This window comes from Pelodiscus sinensis, chromosome 4 (genome assembly GCF_052426305.1).
Source record: "Pelodiscus sinensis isolate ZL-2025 chromosome 4, ASM5242630v1, whole genome shotgun sequence".
Lineage (NCBI taxonomy): Eukaryota > Metazoa > Chordata > Testudines > Trionychidae > Pelodiscus > Pelodiscus sinensis.
The window spans coordinates 129,180,351-129,198,776 of record NC_143055.1 but is presented as its reverse complement, the minus strand read 5'-3'; the positions used below and the strand labels follow the sequence as shown (position 1 = coordinate 129,198,776).

The window sequence follows — 18,426 nt, the reverse complement described above, 5'->3', positions numbered from 1 at the left end:
TGGCAGCCTTGGGGAACCAGGTAAGCATGGGGGTCAGGGGAGGTTCGGGGGGGGGAGGGGGGCAGGTGCTGAGTGTTTGTAGGGTTGCCAGGTGCCTGATATTTTCGCCTCCTGGCCAGGGGAAAATTCAGAGAATACAAAATTTATTTATTTTTTTTACCGGGCAGGAGGCAAAAATACCAGACTGTCCAGGTGAATCCCTGACACCTGGCAACCCTAATAAGAGCACCAGCGAAGTCAGTACAAACTACCATTCCACACAGATAACAAGAGAAAGTCAGCATTTGTCCAGTAAGTGTGCTGCGGGAACAGAACCCCAGGCTCCCAGCCCTCAATAGAGCCCTGCGTGGATACACATCTCTCTGCAGGGCTCTAAGCATCTGACTAACCCCCTAACCACTGTGCCAGCCTTCCTCTCCTCTGAAAGACGGCCGATGTCCTGCTAAGCACAAACCTCGCACCTTGCAGCAGACATTTTGTCCTCAGAAAACGCACCCCACCAAGAAGGGGAAGAGGTAAAACGGATGAAATATGCTTCAAAAGTCACTGCGTGTTGATTTAGAAAGGAAAGCTGTTTTGTTATCTGTTGTGGCTTTGCTCAAGTAGCCCGCGGGACAAAACACTCAGCTGTATAAGGAAGTGTCACAAGGGGCCAAAGGCCTGTTTCAGTCTATCTTGGGGGTCCTACACCTATCTCCTCTTAACATCATATTCAGTTTGCTTCTTTCATGAGCTGAAGGTGGATTTTTTTCAGCTACCACTCAGTAATGATGAGCTGAGAGTCATACTGCGTTCTCCCTCTGCCTCCTCACCAGAAATAGTGATTCTGCAGTCAGGACCCGTGGGATGATGCACACAGCAGCACTAAACCTAGCGCACATTTCCATAACTGCATATGCACTGCAGAAGTAACAGCAGTCAAAACTGGTTTGTCAGCAGAGCCAACAGACAGGGCTCCCGTGCAGGAAGCAGCTATACTGAGAAACCAGGAACTACCTTAGTTTTAGTCAACTGTGCCCACGAAAGCTCATGATACCATCTACACGTGTTGTTAAGTTTATCCTGTACAGACTAACTCAGCTACCCCTGAAGCTTTTCTCTGACACAGTTTAGGAAGGCAGCAAGCCGGCCTCTGGTATCAAAATGGGTAAAAACACACTGCCCTAAATGGCCTGGAAGCACAAGCCCCTTGATACCCCTGCTCCCCAAGAAATACTCGTCCCTTTCCAAAATCTTGGCTTTGGTTCTTTGGAGCACAAACAGTTTCTACCTAGGTGTTAATGAAGCATCCAATGCAAAGGGGCCCTCACTCTAAGGCCTTTGGTGCTACTGCAAAAAACAAACAAGCCTCAAATACTGAATGCAGAAGACAATCAGAGACAGGCTGTTGTTTTTCTGTGGCACCCCAACAGATGGGCAGCATTTCACAGGCCAATCCAGAAGACCACATTGGGACAGAAGGAAATTCAACAAATCAGTCACTACCTCCACCAGCATTTAAAAAAGACCCAGACAGCTGAACTAAAACTTTAACTGAAGAAGCCTTCAAGCTCATCAGAGAAGCCCTTCCGCTAATCACATTATTCTAATGATGTTTCAGCTTTGAGAGCCAGCCTGTAAACAACATTTAGAATTCATCTTAATAAGAGCTCGTTAGCATGTGTGTGGATTAATATTTGATCACTTCTGGCTTTATGAGAAGCTACCAACTAAAAACCTTTGTTACATGAGCTAAAGTCAGGGTAAACCACACCACCGGTTTCAGAACAACTGCCAGAAATTCAAGGCTAAAGACCTGAGAAAGCTTAAACCAGTTGTTCCTCTGGGACTGTGCACTTCATTGATACCAGATGGTATCAACAGAATGCCTAGTAAGTATGCATTCATATAGCATAACTTTGTAGGAATTGTAACTGATGCTTCTTGCGATGCTACTTGACTATGGCTACCAGGCAAACAGCAAGAACGACATTTACTATTGGCAAGGCATAACTAGCACACTTGCAAAAATGTGAGCACCCATTATATTTCTACATTTCACTCCCTGCCTTTCTGTGCCAATGGGTTTTTTTGTTTTTTGTTGTTGTTTTTTTTGCTGTTCCAACCTCCTTTGAAAGTCGGGCCTCATACAGAAGCATGAAGACTAAAGGAAAAAATGCTGTAAACCTAAGCTCCTATCCCTGGTTTGATTTGACCTAGAAAGTAAGGACTGCACATGCCATCCTACTCTTAACTGTATACTGTCCGTATAAAACACCAATCACCCTAAAAGACCCCACTGCCTTACTGAGGAAAGACCAAAACCAACTATTCATGCACTGACACCATTACATCAGTACATGGAAACATTAATATCCTTGCCAGATTTATAACAAAAGAATCGCTAAAACAAAATCAGAGCTACATGCTATTTGCAACTCTTCTGTCGCAGTAAACTTCACGAGACGCTTTCTTCTCCATGTTTGAAATGCAAATCACAGTTCCTCATCCCATTGAGCTAAGATCTTTTAGTCGCCATTGCCACCGGAACAACACAATCAAAGTAAACGCCACTGGGTTTAATCATCAACAATGCGACTTACTTAGCAAAATGTCATTGTATAGTTACAGTGATGGAATAAAAGCCCAAGAACATACCCTTGTGGTGGACATGCTCTGGAAAAGCAAACTACCAAGGACAGCTCATTATGCACAGAGCAAAATTCTATCTTCTAAACATTTTTCAAAAATGTGTATTTGATCTATCAAGGTCCTGCTGGTTCACTTTGAATGAAGAGTAGCTCATGCAAGCTTTCCTTTTGTTCGGATCAGTGCTCAGCTCACTGACATAACTATAGTTCGAACCTCTCCAGTCCAGCACCCTTGGGATCTGACCAGAGCATGTGCCCATCCACGGGAGGTCAATGTTGTCTAGCAGTATTACCAACACTTCCACTTCTTCCTGCACTCTTAGAAGACAATTGGGGTACATTAGAGCAAAATAACAGCACAGAACACTGAGAGCCAGGACTGGTGGCTGTAAAACTTTATGGAACCATGGGAAACTTGGCCACACCCATGATCAGGGGACATCTCATTAACTAAAATCAAGCTGGACCATGGAGGTTGCTGGACCAGAGAGTGCCAGACTAGAGAGGTTCAAACTGTACGTGCCCAAAATATGTTTTTTGTAATAACCTAAACACTGTAAGCTACTTATTGTGATCTTAGATAGACAGAAGATCCACTTAAAGTGGAGCAAACAAACTGCACCCCAGCTGAAAGAAGGTGTTCTGGGAAAGAAAAAAAAAAGATTTTACTGTGGGCTTGACCCAAGATCCACTGAACTCAAGCGTTTTTCCATGGACCTCAATCAACTGAGTGAGAGCATGGAAGAAGATTCTGCTGCCCAATCTTAGTACTTAGTTCCTCACCAACACCATTCACCCTGATTTTACTCTGGTGTAACTTCATTAACTTACACAGAGTTGCTGGCAAGTCACACTGTGTGAATGAGCAAAATCGGGCCCTTTGTCTTTCTTGGCCCCCCCTTTACTCCCATTCAAGTCAGCTGAAAGACTTCTCATGACTTTAATGGGCTATGGCCTGGGACCTGCAAGAGAAAGGTATTACTGGACCTGGACAGCTGATGAGATGTGACCAACAGTTGTCTTGTCCAAGCTTCTGTGCAGGAGAAAGCAAAAGGGAGATGCCCTGAATAGTCACTTGAATATCTCTGACACCTGTAAATGTCACAGCCATTAAATCTCTGGCTCTCTTGGGAGACCGGCAGGGATTCTTTCTTCCTGTGCAAGTACTTTTAAGTGTTGTTTTAGCCAGGAAAGCAACATCAGCATGGTATGATTGCCCAACTCTGGACAAAACAACTCCCCCAGCTAGAGGGGACGCTTTTGAAGCTGGTCTCTGAATTAAGCACCATTAGCCTCTGGCACTTAGAAACACATTGCCAATGAGAACAGTCCAGTACAATGGGAAATTGTCACTGCGTGGCTTACTAGCCAGTCCTGAGTATGGAGGAGCCGCAGCTGGGTTGACTCAAGTGGTTCCATTATAAAAGCAGCAGGAAGCTGCAGCGAAAGGGGACTGCGTGAGGAGAGCAGAAACTGCTCAGAGTAAGCAGTCCAAAGACACAGACATAACTGTGTAGTGTAGACCAAGCTTTCGTAAGAGGCCCTGAACAGGACGGAGAGTGGGGGGGGAGGGACCATGAACAGGGGCAGGTGCCACAGCGTGACCTATGGCCACAAGATATCTGACCCGGTCATAGATATGGATAGCACTGTGAGATCACATCAGCACAATGAGTCATGCCAGATTTTAACACAACACACTAGTTAGGCTTTAGGTCAGAAGGTGGCAAAATGCAAACATCTTGCAGGTGCATTTCCCCAGGACTTGTGAGATTAGTAACATCCGAAGCAGTTCTCTGTAAGGCTACGGGGAGGCTAAATGTTCTGTGGGTGCAAGACAAAAGGACTTGGCTTGCTTTGAATTCCTCCCAATTCCAAAGTGAACAAATGGTGATAAATTGAAGCTCTCATTTCTGACAATGGTAGGAGGACAGTGTACCTAAGGCTATTTAAAGGGATGCTGTCAAGTTTAAAAGAATAAAGGCTGAAAGGTAAACATCCTCATCTATGCTACCAATGACACCTTTTTGAGCTTTTTAAAAAAAATCTCATCTAATTTACTTTTTCTATTCAGCTCAGGTAATTATACTATAGCGGGTTTCAATTTTGCTTTTAATTAATTTCACTTTTGGCTTCTTGCTCACTAGCACAAGCAACCAATATTTCGCAACATGGGTGTCCTTGTTTTATAAAAGTTCTCACTGCAGTTTGAAAAACAAATCATTCTGGAATTCTCTTAGTGCTACATATTTTGCCAGACCGTACTCAAACCCCCATTACATCAAAATGTTTTTTGGGGGGAATAGAAGGGTGGGTTTTCTGTTTTCTTGTTGTTGTGGTGGTTTTGAGAGCAGGGGTAGTTGCGTGCTGTGGGGTTGTGGGAAAAACTGAGCAAGCAAAAATTAGTGTATTGGGCAATCTGCGTATTTAGGCATATAAACAAAATAAACCAAGTCTTGGCATTAACCAGCAGTCTCTTTTTTAAAAGATGTCCACTAACCGTACAGGAAGAGAAAGTCATTTTCAATTGAGACCCCTGGGGTAAAACTAGGTCATCCATACCCAGACAAAAATTGGGAATCCCTGCTGCTCACTGGGACGATTAAGCTATTCTGTTTAAAACATAAAAGTCAGCCAAGTGCCCTCACCATAAAAAAAAAAATCAATGAACTGAGTTCCAAACAGCAGGAAGTCCTCAGCCCATCCCTCCCAGAGAGAGTACGAGTGCTTCTCTAATCCAGGCCAATTTCTTTTTAACTTTAGAATTAGCTTTGGCAGAGGTTTCTGTTGATATGGAAACACTGATTTGGGTAAGCACTGCACACACCACAGCAAATAAGAAGGGTTTTGTGCATCTCTTCGACTAAAGCACTCCAACTGACCACACAGTCTTTCAAGGCCTGAACACAAGCGTTTCCAGCTGGAGAATATACTCGATCGCTCTATAGCCTACATATCAATTCATATTCCATTATATATATGCTAGCGCACATGTGCAACAATTAATACCTTAGCACGGTGTTTCTCAACCAGTGGTATAAGTACCCTTAGGGGTACTCGAGAGAAGACTGGGGGGGTACGTCAACACAACTGAAATTTGAAGAAAACTCAATTTTTGTTTTAAGTTTTACTGTGCTTTATTATTTTTATACTTTTTACACCCCAAAATTTCATCACCTGCCTGGTTACCATTAAGTTGTTTAAACAAATGTGTTGCAATGGTAGAAAAAACAATTGTGTGTCTGAAAACCATTGGTACTGGACATACTATTTTTTTAAGGGGTACTTTATAAAAAAAAAAAAAAAGGCTGAGAAACACTGCCTTAGCACAACCAACAGCTCTCCAACAAGATATTTTCCCATCTTTTTTTCTGTTTCCAATGTAAGCCATCAGAAAAAGCCCGTAGGGGTTGCCAAGGTCATTCTAACAAAAGCATGAAGGGCCAAGAAAGTTTGCACAGTACTGGGAATGCCAGCACTATTAAATGAGTAAAAAGCATTAGATTCCCAGGTTCCTGTGGAGTATGCACTATGTCTTCAAACAGAGATAGCATTATCAGATTCAAGAGACTGACAAAGGAGAGATTCTAATTCACATGGATCATACAAGACACCGAGTTCAACTTCTGTTTGCAGACAAAGATCTGTTCTAGGAGTCAAACAGCCACTTAAAAATACAAACCCCCAAGATACACAAACCTATTAAAAAGAGGCAGTTGACATATGAGCCGACGTCACAGCATGTCACTAACAATGTGAGTAAGGTAGTATGTGGTCAATCTAACGGCACAACCTTCTTGTGCCCCTCTAGTCCTGTGCGAGTCAGCTGCATAAGGAGGAAGGAAGGAGCTGTTTACGACCCAGACCTAAGACAGGGATTTAAGAGATTGGAGCTCTATACCAGGGTGGCCAAACTCACAGACCCTCTTACACGCATGCAACAATCTTCAGAAGTTTGAGAGTTGGAACACATTGGCTGGGGCACAGGGCTTCATCCCCCTAGGAGATACCTAACAGGGCTTACGGCTTTAGCCCTGCTCCTGCCAAAGCCTCGAGCCCTGGCGGGTGAACCCCACAGGGCTGAAGTCGGAAGATGCCCTAATATCGTTGGGTAAGGCCCTTACTCCATCACCCCACTGCAAGGCAGAGGTCCCAAGCTTCCTTGTGAAAGAGCCACATGTGGCCTGTAAGCCACACTGTGGCCACCCGGCTCTATACCCTCTCACTTCTATGACCTTAATCAAGCCTCAATCTTCCTAACCAATTTGTAGGGAGACAATTAATTACAGATATACTGCACTTTGCCCCTTCCAGCTGAGGATTCCCCTAGTGGGAATTTGAGACACACTGTCAGATAGAAACTGAGTCAATATTTGGATCTTGTAAAAATAAGTTTTCACACAAGCCCTATAATATTTCCTTGATGTAATCATATGTTGGCTCATCTGTAAACATTTTCCTGCACGTTGGCACCTCAAATATTGCAGTGGTACAGGAGTGCATGAGAGCTTAGAACAAAACAGAATAGGCAGAAAACTAACAAAGGTGGAAATCACAGCTGGAAGGAAAGAGAATCACAGTGAATTTTGGAGATATCCCATTGGGAAGTATAATAAATACCAGCAATGACAGAAAGATGAAACAAAGTAGCTACAGCAATTAAAACCATAGGCAAGAAACAATAAGATGAGACACAATGCATGGCTTAGGCGCTTTTAAACGTGGCTTAGGCATCCATTTTTATTACTGTACAAATCCAAATATACAAGAACAGGAGCAAATATCTCTGAGGAAATATCATTGGAAACTTGTATAAACTCAATGAGAAAGATAAACTGAGACAGCAATAATGCTGCAAAACACCTCATGTGGTGTTCTACTCTATTTAAAGGGTTTGACCATCAAGGAGGAAGGCGAATTATTTAGGGCGATGTGTGTGGGGGAGGATATAACTAGCAAACATGGGGTGAAATGTGGGTAGTTGGAAGGTTTTTCCTAACATTCACTAAAATCTCTCGGGATGTGGAATACCCTCTCATCTGAAGTGGTGGAAGCTCCGTTCCTTGAAACACGGCAAAGTAGACTGGACAAACCATGAGAATATTAATTGTGAAGAACAATCAGGGTGATTCATTGGGTGAATGAAGATGATATTTTCCTTCTATGGCTGGCTAAACTTTGAGAAGCTTTTTAAACTTATATGAAGTTTACCAATCAAGGAATTATTTATTTTGTATATATATAAATAAAAGCAGGCTACACGATGAACACTGAAGTATTTCCACATAATCCTTCTACTTGACTAGGTTACTATCAGCTCACTGTGATGGAAAGTACTTAAGAGTTCTCTTCTATGGAAGTAGCTAATGGTAACTATAATCCTCAAGTCTTGTCAACATCTTCATCACAAGCACTTCCCAAACTTGTGGAATTCAGGAAGCAAAAACAACCTGATGCACCAATAACAATCTCAGTAATGGATTGTCCTTTCCAAAAAGATGCACCTGCATTTTTGAGAACTAACCCTGCATGGATCTATCCCTGTATTTTCTGACAACACTCAAAATGTTAATTATGTTCCTTACACTGCTGTTATTACAACATGTTGTTTAAGACAAGATGCATTTGCTCTCCCTTCGTATGGTCCGAGGAACCTCCACCTCCCTTTCCCCCCAAAAAAAATCTCAGTTCTTAGAGCCCACGTCCCAGTAGCACTAATATGACAGTGGGGCACATAAAACATCAGTTCAGACCTTTATTTGTAAACTGGAAGTCAGAAAAAAAATGTGTCCAAAAGCACCAGGGCCTCTGCTTGTGGCTCTAACTGTAAATAATTGCTACAGCTGGTGTCCTCTAAAATGAGACAAACAACGGCAAATGATTAGCGTAAGCTCCTGCATCATGAAGGAAGCAATGGGTGTTCTGTCCACACGAGCACATGCTAAAAATGGAACAGACCTCCTCTTTAATTATCTCTCACAGATTTGCCAGGGGAAAAAAGTAAAACCGAGAAATCATGCTTAAAAATAGCATTTTGTATGTGATTCATTTAAGTTCAGGTTAATACGCAGCAGGGACCTATTCTACTGGAGAGGTGCAAATGACTCAGGACCATGATTGCTTCTGAAAGAAGTTCATAAAGCAGAATCAGCTTGCAGTTACTTGTGCAATCTAAATTTAACAAGGTATAATAAAGCTACTGCTGGGGCAGGGAGATTGTTGATTATTTAATGAACTAATTTTAATGCTAACAAGCCACCAGCAGATCACCATTAAGTTGAATAGAAACAACAGTTGTGTGCATTCAGTCTTGGAGAAAGGAGTTGGATTCGTAGCACTGGCAAAAGCAGCCTTTTGTTGATCGACGAGGCAGCATGAGAGCAAACTTTCCCCGCTCACTACTTTGCCAGCCTGCCCTGACCTAGATTTGGTGAAGGAAGAGGAAGAACTTAAAGGGTCACAAGATGCATCAGCTGCCACGCTCATGCCGTTGTTGACTTTTCTGCTTAGGGCACCAGCCAAGTTTGAGATACAGGAGCTGGAACTGAGTCCCACCAGCCTCATCTCACATAAGGGTCACCAAACATCCGACAGATGGAAGCAACTTTCCTGCCCTACTGAGCTGGGTTTGCTTTGAGCAGGTAACCTACGGCCAAAACTCTCTGTGGCCCATTGGCTTCCCTGAGGCTTCCAATGCCCTAAAAAGTGCTCGTTCAAGACTAACTTGAGACCGGATGTCTTGCTAAAACAATATGCTCTGCTTCAGCCAGAAGTTATGGGCTGGAAGCAGAACACAACGGATGACATGACATTCTACGGCCTTTGGTAGCAGGAGGTCAAACTAGATCAGGCCTGGGCAAAATATCCTCCATGAGCCAGATCCAGCCCACAGACACAGCAGGGAGCCTCAGGAAGACTCTCTTCTCCCCTACCCTCATGCTCAGAAAAGCAGCTGCCACAGCTTTTTCTCTTTCACAACTGTGAGCCTGGGGGAGGTAGGGAGTGGTGCTGCAGCCAGTGTGGAGGCAGGGAGTTTGCTTGAGAAGGCTGCCTGCCGGGAGTCAAGCAGGTCAGTCTCACAGCCAGAGCCTGCCTCTGGCACCCCAACCCTTTGCCCCCTTAACCCCAAACCTCTGCCCCTCCCTACTGCACCCATCTCCCCTACCCCAGGTCACAACCCCCTCCTGTCCTAGGTCACAGCCCAAACTTTTCCACCCCCTCCTGCTCCCATATTTCCCCCTCCCATCCATAGTCTCTCCCAGATCCTGCACCCCACTCCCTGCCCCAGAGGTCACAGCCCAAACCCTTTCACCCCAGTCTCCTGCCTCAAATCACAGCCCAAAGCCCTCCATTCCCTCCTGCACTCTGTTCCCCTTCTCCAGGTCACAACTCCCTCTTGTCCAAGGTCACAACCCAAACCCCTGCACCCTAGTCCTCTAACCCAGGTCACAAATGCCACTTTTATCCACGTTCCCTCTGAGACCTCACACCCTCTCCTGCACCCCATTCCCTTACTGCAAGCTCCCTTCTGCACCCAACCTCCATCAATATGGAAGAATGTGGCCCTTGACCATTTTCCAAATTCTTGGAGTGGCCCCCGCCCCCATCAAAAATTGTTGCCCCACTCCTGGATGAGATGATCATGATGGTGCACTCTGCCCTTAAAATCTATAACCCTGGGTAGCACCTTGCCTCTGACAAAGGGAGACAAGGAGTAGTTGTTCCCATCTAGAAAGTTACCGACATTCCCATTCCAGTGCAATCACAGTGCGTTGGATTCTGCCCTTTGACTACGCTTCTAAAGGTGAGAAATGCTAAACGTGGAGACACCTCTTACCCATGGCCTGATGCCCACGTAAAATGTTCCCACTGACATGCACAGACTCTGCATTGTCACAAGGGACCGCCTCCAGCAGATAAGAAACTATACAGCATGGAATAAAACCTTAATGCCAGCCTCAGCAACATTTTCTGAAAAAAAAATAACTTTGATCATATGTACACAGGCCAGTTGTATGATGTCATGTGTGTCTGTGGGGGGGGGGGGGGAACGACGCAAGATCTCAATTCAAAGTGCTCTTTTTGTGCAGGTAAGATCCACAGTTAAGATTTTTTGCAAACTCACCATTTTGGCAACAGGCCTTACTTATTCTTGTTGTTATTGCAGCTTTAAAATAATCCATTTTCCATAAGTTAAATGCAGGAGAAAGAGTTAAGTTAGACATTCCTCTTTTCTCTATCTTAGAAACCTAGCCCAGGGCTTTATTGCTTCAGGCTTTTCACATTTTATTATGGGTTATATCTGCTTCTGATGACAATGCCATGTCATCCTATTCCAAGTACAAGAAAGAGACCTTGGATAAAGTATTATGCAAAGGAAATTTCCTACCCCCACCACTATTTATGGAGCAACCAGTTCTTTGATAGAGGTCTAATCTGACTGCTTATCTCATGGAGTCAATAACCTGCAGTCAATAAAGCATATTTTTGTATTGGGGGGGGGGGGGGGTGAGGGGAGAGGGAGAGAGACTAAGGAAGCGGGGGGGGAGGGCAGAATTACACTAAGCCAGAAACAAGATTTGTTTACAAAATTAAGTAGTGATAAATGCAGGCAATTTGTTTTCCAAAGATAAGATGACAGCATAAAGTGCAAAGTTAGTCTATAATTATCTAAGGGGAAATTAACTATTTAGATCCCAAACAACCATAAAGTAGAGTTAGGTATTCTGTTGCTACAGAAGACTTCGGTGAGGTTTACACATTTTGGCCTCACTTTAAGAAAGCACACAAGCATGCCCTTAACTTTAAGCATGTGCTTAAGTTCTACTGAGTTCAATAAGTCTCATTCCTTGAAAGAATCTCCTCTTTACCTCTTCAGAGGAAGGCATGTATGCCTTTCATTCCCACGATCGTCTATAAGGGATTAAAAATATATTTTAGATTGATGCTGGGGAAACTAGTATCTGAAAATGGAATCTAAAGTAACACTCAAGCAAACTGAGCACATTTCATTGTGCAGTTACATAGAGCCGGTAGACGTGACAAAAATATAGCAGTCGGATGGGATCGACAGTCATATTACTGGCCAAACTTCATCCCCACTAAAACTAAAGGGGATTTTACATTGCCTTCCATGGGAACGGAGCAAACACTTTAGAAAATCCCACTCTAAGGGTATGTCTACATTACAGAGAAGATCGACGCTGCTACTGTTGATCTTCCAGGGTTTGACTTAGCAGGTATCGTGAAGACAGCTAATTCGAACTGAGAAGGGTGCTCTGGTCGATGCCAGTAGTTCTGGTTTCACGAGAAATAAGGGAAGTCGAAGGGAGAATGTTCGCCCTTCGACTTCCTGCACTGTGTGGACAGCACCAAAATCCGAGTTAAGGTACTTTGGCTACGCAATTAACATACCTGAAGTTGCATATCTTAATTCAACCATATCCCGTAGCGCAGACGCACCATAAGAGTCAAATTACTTGGAAAAAACAACAACCTTAGGTACCCTATGTCAAGAAATTATCGTTTAGTTGAGCACTCAAAAATTGGTGACACCAAATATATTTATCTTAATTCTGAGCCATGGGCATCATAGTCCAGTTTTTAATTACAGGCAGTCCCCGGGTTACATGGATCTGACTTACATCGGATCCCTACTTACAAACAGGGTGAGGCAACCCCGCACTAGCTACTTCCCCCCAGCAGACCAGGGAGACGTGAAGCTAGCGTGTCCCCCCCAGCAGACCAGGGAGACGCGAAGCGGCTTTTCTCAGCAGACACCTCAGCTTGAGAATAAAGGACTGAGGGAAGTGAGGTGTGGGAGAATAAAACTGAGCTCTGGAGAAATGTTTGGCTAGAGTTTCCCCTACAATATGTACCAGTTCCGACTTACATACAAATTCAACTTAAGAACAAACCTACAGTCCCTATCTTGTACGTAACCCGGGGACTGCCTGTATACAATCATACACAATTTCTCAAATACAATATATTAGCATAAACTTTTCTCTATGCTTTCTTCAATACATTGACATCAACGGGACTTAATCACCTACTTAAGTGCTTTGCTGAACAAAGAAGGAGAATTTGTGCTTAAAGTTTAGCATGTAATAAAATGCTCTGCAGAATCGGGGCCTTAGTAACACACGCAGGAACATAACATGAAGGAAAATACTTAACTGGCTTAGCCAAAAAAAAAAAAAAAAAAAAGTATTTTTCAGGCTCAGTACATTATTTTCAAGTTCTCTTAACTCTGTTAAAACAAAACCAGTTTCATCAAGAACAAAGCCCACATACTTCCCCTTAGTGAGAGCTATTTCCATTTCAAATTGCAAACCTCAGCCATTTCGGATGAAGAGCATGTGCTCGTTCTCTCGGAAAGTAGGAGGAGTGCAATTTTTTTCACCAAGCTCCTCACTCTCACATCTCTTGTGCTCAGAATTAAAAAAAGGTTTTTAATCCTCTGCCCCCAAATATTTAAGCTCACACTAATCATAGGAAAACTGCACAGCCTGAAAAGCAAAAATGTCAGTGAGCTGCGATCATTTGAAAGCAGAGAGTTTTATGGATGGGATAATTTTTTAAAAGGTTCTGTGTTGATCTAATTCTCCCACTGTTGACTTCTAGGGTAGCAATGAAGCCAAAACTGAACCCTTCTGAAAATTCAACCCTAGAATTGTAATCTGCAGTATCCAACCCCATTCCTTCCTCTGAGGCAGCAAGCTTTTCCTCACACCCACAAACTGACGATCAACTACCCTGGCAATTGGGGGAGGGGCAGAATGTCATCACGCTTCCTAACGAGTTCTCTAAGCAGAGTCCTTTCTGCCCTTTCCTGAGATCTCGCCCCGTGCCCTATGCACTCCAGCGTGTTCATTTTTTCTCTCTGGAAATTGTTTGAAGTTTACTCCCATCAGCAGCTACACTAACTTCTGAAATGTAGATCTGCAGAACGCAATGATGAGAAAAATCAGAATTAAAAGCAGCGTGGAATGTACCTGCCCACCCGTGTCTGCAGAAGCAGCCCTGCTAGCACGCGATGGGAAAATCTCAGCTATACGCCATGTCAGCAAAACAACAAGGCCTGGTCTACACTTAAAAATTTAGCTCGACCTAATTACATCACTCAGAGCTGTGAAAAATGTCATACCCTAGGTGACAAAGCCAGGTCAATTTAACTCCCAGTTTAGTCTCTGCTAGGAGAATGGTCACAACCTAGCGACCCACAAGGAGCTGCAGTTACTACAGGGATGGAAAAACCCTTTCATCCAGGTCGGAAGAATCTACACTACAGAGGCATAGCTGCAGCGGTGCGGCTCTGGTGCTGGCATATCCTCAGTCTGGCGTTATTGGAGCTGGGGTTTGGTCACATCTCTGTGTTCCATGCTCACTGCTGATAGGTTCTTTCCCTATCTCTGTCCCCAGTCCAGCAAAGGTCTATGCACGCTGAACTTTAGGCTCTCTGAGTAGCCCCACTGAGCCGAAGGGAACTACTCGGTGGGTACAGTTAAGAACGTGTGAACCAGAGCAGTCTGCATCCGAGTTACACTTGTTTCTGTCAATGAAAACAGGGAGCAGCTTCCTTCCCTTTACTAGTCCTCTGGGATGGTGAGGGGCAGTCCAATTGCCTCCAACTCACTGTCTTTGCTCAGTAGCTAGCTCCCCGATTTATCACTCGACTTCTTTGTGGGTAGCAGCAAATGAGCATCCTGCAATCTCCAGGAGGGCGGCCTGAGGGAGTAGCCCCAAATATTGCTGCAGAAGAACCCCAAAAACGTACTGGGTCACACGAATATCCTGCCCTAGCTATTATTTAACTTTCTATTCTGGCAAGTACACAAACACTGGCTTCGTTTGAGTATGCTGGAGAGGAGGAGCAAATGCAGCCCTTACATGCAGTCCTAATCGACTCTTACAGCTCGCCTTCCTCAGCCTGCAGCAAACAGCCTCTCTTCCTCCCAAGTCCCAGATAACACTTAACCCGCCGAAAGCTGCCGGGCCCGGGTGACCATTCTTTATCACTGCAGTCAGAGGTAGGACCACGCCAAGGAGTGCAAGAGCAGCCCAAACGGCTCTAAATCAAACACCAGCATATTTCACATTTCGCAGATTTCATTTGTCCCTGCTGTCGTGTCCTCTTGTGAGACTTTCTGGATTCATTCCTACTGTGAAGTGCACATAACTTTTCAGTTTGTCAGAGACACCAAAGGGAGAAGTAACGTTTTTGTGACTGTGACAGTCCTCCTTGTGGCGCTCCAGCTGCGCATGTTGCGGGAGTCGCCTCCCCGCTGTGCAGGGCGCAATGCTTTCCCAAAGCCCGAGGGAGTTCCCACTTTCCTCCAAGTCGGAAAGTCAGACAGAAAGACCCACTGGATGTGAGGTGGATGCATCTGTAGGTGAGGGGATCGTCTCTATTTTGGGGTGCCTGGAACAAACCACTCTCCAAATGAGAACGTCCGAGAAGTAGGGAGATGGCATGTTTCAAAGCAGAGGTTTTCAACATGAGGGATGCAATCCCCTGGGGAATGGGGTCAGAAATCGGTGTCGGAGGGGCATGACCCTTGTTCTTCTTTATTAGTAAAACGGGGTGGCATCCTAGATAGATGGGAGGGAACTGTTGCAGGATCCCCGTATGGAGAAGGCTGAGACTTACTGATTCAAGGGATTGGTAGTGGGATAAGGAGTCTTTCACACAAAGGCCAGCAGTTACGGACCGACATTAGCGCATCTAGTGACTGTTTGAGGGCCTGAGCAAAATGAATTCCCACAATCCAGTTTCTAATGGACAAGTGTCCACAGCACAAAGAACAAGGCCACACTGGCACTAATTAGCACTGCTCTTAGTAATCTCAGCAGAGAGACAGCTCCTCAGATTCCCAAAGACAGTGCCATCTCCCACCAAACTGGGAGTGAGACGCGAGGTACTGAGCAGCGAAGCTCACAATATCACTCTGTCATACCTCTTCTCTGAGGATACAGTGCAAACACTCCAACATGTTTCATCAACACGCAATTACATCGGGGTGGGGGACCTTCTATCCTTCAGAGGAACAAACAGCTTCACTATGAACACAGAGCAAACAGCATATATTTTTTACCATACTTGACCCCAGGTGTTTTTCTGCTTCCTAAGAGCCTACTGGAACCCAGATTAACTCAAATTCTGGTTATAGTCTTATTATGAGATTAACCCTAGGCAGAAGGAGCGAACACAAGCTAGTTCAAGACCTCTTCATCCTTTAAAATATGAAAACACAATCTCCCCCTTTTTATTTGCAAATTATTTCTTGATCTAAGTAACACACGATAAACTTCAATATGCCACACCGTTTAAAGATTGTGTGCATTGGAGGGCAACCTAAAAAAAGAGAGGCTCCCCCATTTTTATGTAAGTAGAATCACATTCCAGTATACAGCCTAGTGAACGCCTAGTGAACGCTCTGACCTCCAGATAGAATGCCAAAATAATGAAAGCCAGCCACTCAGCTGTCAAGGCAAGAAAATCAGTTTTTACATGCCCCATTGTCATTAAATCATGAATTATTCCCTCGCTTCCTCGACTGCTTGGTAAGTGCTTAGCTCAAGAAAGTTACAAAGCATCATCACAATTTCACCGAAGTAGACATCTGAGCCAATTTAGTAACGAAAGTTCATGTCCAAGGTGATTTCTTGGACTAACTTTGACAAACTATGTGGCAAGAGTTTTCTTGTGAAAAGCTTATTACCAGAATGTCTGCTAAATAACTAAGATATTTTAGAACAAGTTAGCTGAAACCCAGCAGCATTCAGTATAAACCAGGGGAGGGCAAAAAACCAGCAGCGGTTCACCAGGGTTAGCCTGCACCTTTGCAAGTGTGGGCAATCACAGTTCCCATTGATCGGGAACCATGATCCTCCCTGCACCCGCGGAGGCGCAGGTAAATACAGCGGTGCAGAGGCCTGCCAGGTGCTAATCCTGTCAGACCAGATCTGGCCTATGAGACGTTATTTGCCCACCTCTGCTAAAAACAGTCAAAGTCCATACAGAGTTCTAACGCATACTGAAAATGGCAAGACATTTCAAATCTCACTTTGGGAATAAAATGGTATAAATAGCATTGATTGTGTTTATTTTTACATTAAATGCAATTTCAAAAATTATTTTCTGGATTTGCTTGATACTTCCATAGAAATGTCCATGTGTCTGCTGCAGAAAACTGAGGAGATCGTTGCAGTATTTAGGTCTAGCTTACTACTGAGTATGGGTACGTCTACACTTGCACCCTTGTTCGAACTAGGGATGCAAATATAGGGGACAGAAATTGCTAATGAAGCGGGGATTTAAATATCCCGTGCTTCATTAGCATGATCTCGCCCGCGCGCTATTCCGCTAGCCAGCTGATTCGAACCAGGAAGTGCGCTCCGGGCTGCATTAGTTCAAATCAAACCCCTTGGTTTGAACTAACGTTACTCCTCAAAAGATAAGGAGTAACCTTTGTTCGAATCAAGGGGTTTGATTCGAACTAACGCTGCCCAGAGTGCACTTCCTAGTTCGAATCAGCTGGCTAGCGGAATAGCGCGCGGGCGAGATCATGCTAATGAAGCGTGGGATATTTAAATCCCTGCTTCATTAGCAATTTCGGTCGCCTACACTTGCATCTCTAGTTCAAACTAGGGTGCAAGTGTAGACGTACCCTATATGGGGTCCCAATACCAAAACACTGTATACTATATTACATTGCTGCCTCTCCTGTTAAATAACAGAACATTACTGGTTATCACATACAGCCCCCAGCGTTAAACCCTGCCAGCCCTGGAAAACAATCCCTCATTCTCACAACCTTGGGAAACAAGTCAGTCCACACCTACAGATAACCCCTACCCCTACCTGTAGCAGATACTTATCAGCAGTCACAAATCACACCACATACACTAACCCAGGAACCTACCACCCCTGCAACAAACTCCACTGCCTACTCTGTCCACACATTTATTCAAGCAACACCATCACAGGGCCTAACCACATAAGCCACCACATCAGGGGCTCATCCAACAGCACATGCTCTGATGTGATCTATGGCATTAAGTGCCAGCAATGCCCCTCTGCCATGTATATTGGCCAAACTGGACAGTCTCTGCACCAAAAGATAAATGGACACAAATCTGACATAAGAAATGGTAACACACTCAAACCTGTAGGGGAACATTTTAACCTCCCTGGACATTCAATAATTGATTTTAAAGTAGCCATTCTTCTACAAAAGAATGTTATCACCCAATTACAGAGGGAGAGAGCTACAAGTTACAACTGGAGTTCATTTACAAGTTGAACACTGTCAATTTGGGCGCCAATAAAGATCTTAACTAGTTAACAGACTACAAATGCAATTTCCTCACTTTTGAAATTAGCATTTCCACATCAGTGGCTATGAATGATACACATCCAGCCTGACTTAATTAGGTTCATTAACATCAGTCCTACAACTGACAGGAAAATTCTTTTGCTGTTATATATACTCTGGATTCTGTAATTTCCATCCCCACCTCATCTGATGAAGTGGGCTTTACCCACGAAAGCTCATGACCTAATTTATCTGTGAGTCTCTAAGGTGCCACAGGACTGCTCATTGTTTTTGAAGTTACAGACCTGCGGTTTTGTGATTTTTTTTGTTCCACACTGGAATGAAAGTGAAACATTTTGAACATTGAGAAAACTGAGTTGTGCTTTTGTTCTGTAGCATAGTACTTAAGGTGTTGGCCGGGGATATGGGAGACTCAGGTTCAAGATTTTTCTCTGTGAGAATCACAGTAAAGTACT

General features: G+C 44.1%; 1 protein-coding gene across 8 annotated transcripts in view; it reads right to left on the bottom strand.

The window, feature by feature from the left end:
- SLC4A4 (solute carrier family 4 member 4) overlaps positions 1-18,426 on the bottom strand; it is a 237,704-nt gene that overhangs the window by 90,953 nt on the left and 128,325 nt on the right. The window lies entirely within an intron of this gene.